Raw genomic sequence first — 4,926 nt, 5'->3', positions numbered from 1 at the left:
ATAGCCATTAATTGCAACTGGTATTGGTAAGATTGAACTGGTGAGTACATACTTGGTAAGTCCTGAGAGGTAGTTGCTGGGGCACTTCATCTTGCCCAGAGCTTGCCCAAAGTCAGAAGCGGCGGAGGCGAGCTGTTCCTCCGGGTCGAAGCCTAGATCAGTGCCACTGACATGTGTACCTAAAGGCAACCAGTAAATGGTAGAAGTTAAACTGCAATTGCACAAATGATGTGAAATACTGTAAGACATGGGATGCAGCTAACCTCGATGGCAAACAATAGCGTCGACCGTTATGACCCTGCGTAAGTACATGGACAGGCATGTTAAGTACAACAGGGTTAGCATCCACCAAAAATAGCAAATGGGCAGCATCTCTAGTATATCTTCATTGCGGAGAGTAGCATGGTAGCAAATGGACAGATTAAAAAATGGATACAACTGTTAATTGCAACAGGCTTAACAGCATCCTAAGTCATGTTTTGTAAGTTTGTAGCTATTGAAATACAACTGTTTAAAAATGGATTCAACTGTTAATTGCAACAGGCCTTAATAGACATTAAAACCGGTACTGATAAAAATGCAATTGGCATAATTTAACATCACAAGCCAGGTGCTGCCAGAGCAGAGAATGGCCCAGATGTCTACAAAAAGGTAGGGAAAGTAGCTAAAACGTGTTAGGCATGTTTACTAGAACATTCTTAATACATCGACCGTACAGAACATAGCCATTAAATGCAACTGGTATTGGTAAGATTGAAGTGGTGAGTACATACTTGGTAAGTCCTGAGAGATAGTTGCTGGGGCACTTCATCTTGGCCAGAGCCCGCCCAAAGTCAACGACGGCGGAGGTGAGCTGTTCCTTCGGGTCGAAGCGTGGATCAGTTCCACTGACATGTGTACCTACAGGCAACCAGTAAATTGTAGAAGTTAAACTGCAATTGCACAAATGATGTGAAATACTGTAAGACATGGGATGCAGCTAACCTCAACAACAAACAACAGCATCGGCCGTTATGACCCTGCGTAACTACATGGACAGGCATGTTAAGTACAACAGGGTTAGCATACACTAAAAATAGCAAATGGGCAGCATCTCTAGTGATATCCTGAGTCATGTATTGTAAGTTTGTTGCTGGTATTGGTGAAATTGAGCTGGACACGGTAATATTTGAACATCACACAGTGTGCAGTACTGAAATAAACAAGGCATGAACATGCTTAATACATCAACCGTACAAATCTTAGCCGTTGCAAGTGGTATTGGTAAGATTTAGCTGGTCAGATCTTACCTGTTAAGTCCTGGGGGTAGTCGCTGGGGCACTTCATCTGGGCCAGAGCCTGCACCATGTCGGCGGTGGCGGCGGAGGCGAGGTGTTCCTCCGGGTCAACACGCATAGGGGCCATCGCGCCATGGACCGCCATCAGCTCCTGGCGGTGGGGATTTGGAGGCATGAGGATGTTTCGCAAGCGCCATTTAAGCAATCAGGCCGGGGCCGTGATAGAGGTTGGTGGGTTACCTAACTGGATCCGAGCAAAACGTAGATGTGGTTGAAGCTATGGTTGCGGCGGCGGTGGTTTGAGATGCTGGTAGGGGGAGGCGCACGGGGGGGGGGGGGATACTGAGGGTGGGGATGTGGTTGGAGGAATAAATTTTGAAATCGCGCGCCTAATGAAAATTTGCTGCGAAACCTGAAACTTGGGTGGGGGAAACACACAACATAGACGAAGTGCGTAAAATACTCGTGTGTGAGAAAAAAGAAAGTTGGCAGATCCCGTCTCCAAAAAAATGTACACGTGTAGTTGATTTTTTTGGTCAATGGTACACCTGGTTTATTAGGAAACATCGCATATGTAACTGACTTATGGATCATTAACGCAAAAAAACACAGACGGATACGGCATAGAAACCTGGTGTTTTGTGATCTTCTAATGATTAATGCAAAAAAAACGCACACAGGCACACATGCTAATCAACGCTCAAAGCCCTCAAAGGATGCTCTTACCGACATTGTACGTTAATACTACAAACTTAAAGTACTACTGGTAATTTGCTCTAATACTACAAACTTAAACTACTTCTCACATGCCGCCATCGGGGCATGCAGGCCAGACGCCGGCGTTCTCCTTCCCGGCCTTGTAGGCGGCAGCCCACCGTGCTTCGATCTCCGCCAAGCTCTCCTCACCACGGCGTGCGGCCTCTTTTTTCTTGCGGCGGCGGGACTCTCTTTTCTTGACTGCTTTCTGCCTTTTCCGCTCCTTCTGTGCGGCTTTGGCGGCCTCTAGATCCACCACCCATTCGGCCATCGCAGCCTCAAAGTCCACCCATGTAACTGCCTGGCCACCGGCGGCGATGAACTCGGCGCGGCGAGATGCCATCGCTTCCTTACCATGTGTGCGGTCGCGGGCAACGAGGAACGCAGCGCGGCGGGATGCCATCGCTTCCTTACCAGTTATCGTGCGCCGCGGTGCCATGGACGACGCCTGGAGAGAGCTCTGGGACGGAGGGGCCGGGCAGTTGTACAGTGCGGTGGTATTCAAGAGCTCAACAACAAACGACAACAGAAATTTGGCTTCCCTTACAATTTTGCTCGTTCATTATCGCACACGGTTCATCTCCGTCGCTTCCGAAAATAGTGTGCGCTGAGCCTATTGTGTTTTGCATTATGATTGGCCGAAACCCCAGCCACGCGGATCGCGCGTGTGCACCGTAGGATGCAGCGCGATCAAACGGCAATCCATGTCCCTCACATCACACCCGTGCAGCTGTAGCTGGATTGGATTTATATGCGCTAAATGGCTAGAAAATGCACATAACCCCCTAAATATGGTAAATGAGCCCGAAAAATGCCAAATTTAAACACGGTGATTTGCAGGGTGTATGTCCGTCATAGAAAAAAACTCCAGGGCAAAGAACGAAGAAAATTTGGATTCCCCTTCAATCTTGGTGATTTCCCTCTCGAAAGCATGGAACTTCTTTGGTGATGGTTCGATTTATGAAGGGCGTGCATGACGACATAAGCCAAACCTTCTCAAATTTTTACCAGGGCATGGTGAGGTCATACCATGGCACACCATGCCAGGTGTCATGTTTTTCAAGCATTTATTTCATTTTTTATAGTTGAAAACCCAATAAACAAACGTTTGTGGTTGCCTATTGCCACACATTTCATCAAAATATCTGTCCATTCCTTGTAAAAGGCATGAAAATTTACTAAATGGCACGAGCATGGTTTTCCAGGCCGTTCTTGTGCACCCTTTCATGCATCGATTGTTTGAACTTGAATTATGTGCATTAATGCCTAAGAAATGCACATAATCCCCTAAATATGGTAAATGAATCCGGAAAAGTGCCAAATTTGAACAGGGTGATTTGCAGGGTGTATGTTCATCGTAGAAAAAACTCGTGGACAAAGGACAAAGGAAATTTGGATCCCCCTTCAATCTTGGTGATTTTCCCCTCGAAACCATGAAACTTCCTCGGTGATGGTTCGATTTATAAAAGGCGTGCATCACTACATAAGGAAAACATTCTCCAATTTTTACCAGGGCATGGTGAGGCCATACCATGGCACCACGCCAGGCGTCATGTTTTCCAACCATGTGTTTCATTTTTTGTATAGTTGTTAACCTAGTAAACGACGCGTTTACGGTTGACTATTGCCACACATTTCCTTGAAATATCTGCCCATTCCTTGTAAAAGGCATGAGAATGTACTAAATAACACGAGCATGATTTTCCAGACTGTTCTTGTGCACCTTTTCATGCACCGATTGTTCGAATTTGAATTATGTGCATTAATGCCTAGAAAATGCACATAATCCCATAAATATGGCAAATGAGCCCGAAAAAATGTCAAATTTGAACACGTTGCATTTGAGGCGGTATGTTGATCGTTGGAAAAAAAACTGAATGACAAACTAGGATGGAAATTTGGGTTCCCCTTCAATCTTGGGGATTTCCCCCTCGAAAGCATGGAACTTCCTCGGTGATGGTTCGATTTATGAAGAGCGTGCATGACAACATAAGCCAAACCTTCTCAATGTTTTACCAGGGCATGGTGAGGTCATACCATGGCACCATGCCAGGCGTCATGTTTTTCAAGCATTTATTTCATTTTTCTTTAGTTGAAAACCCAACAAACAATCATTTGTGGTTGACTATTGCCACACATTTCATCGAAATATCTGTCCATTCCTTGTAAAAGGCATGAGAATTTACTAAATGGCACGAGCATGGTTTTCCAGGCCATTCTTGTGCACTCTTTCATGCACCGATTGTTTGAACTTGAATTATGTGCATTAATGCCTAGGAAATGCACATAATCCCCTAAATATGGCAAATGAACCCGGAAAAGTGGCAAATTTGAACACGATGATTTGCAGGTTGTATGTTCATCATAGAAAAAAAACTCGTGGAAAAAGGGCAAAGGAAATTTGGATCGCCCTTAAATCTTGGTGATTTCCCCTTCGAAACCATGAAACTTCCTCGGTGATGGCTCGATTTATGAAAGGCGTGCATGACGACATTTTTACCAGGGCACGGTGAGGCCATACCATGGCACCACACCAGGCATCATGTTTTCCAAGCATGTATTTCATTTTTGTATAGTTGTTAACCTAGTAAACGACGCGTTTATGGTTGAATATTACCACACATTTCCTCGAAATATCTGCCCATTCCTTGTGAAAGGCATGAGAATGTACTAAATAGCACGAGCATGGTTTTCCAGACCGTTCTTGTGCACCTTTTCATGCACTGATTGTTCGAATTTGAATTATGTGCATAATTAATGCATAGAAAATGAATAGAAAATGCACATAATCCCCGAAATATGGTAAATGAGTTCGGAAAAATGTCAAATTTGAACACGTTGCATTTGAGGCGGTATGTTGATCGTTGGAAAAAAACTGAATGACAAACTAGGA

This window comes from Triticum aestivum, chromosome 2D (genome assembly GCF_018294505.1).
Source record: "Triticum aestivum cultivar Chinese Spring chromosome 2D, IWGSC CS RefSeq v2.1, whole genome shotgun sequence".
Lineage (NCBI taxonomy): Eukaryota > Viridiplantae > Streptophyta > Magnoliopsida > Poales > Poaceae > Triticum > Triticum aestivum.
This window is presented reverse-complemented; position numbering follows the sequence as displayed.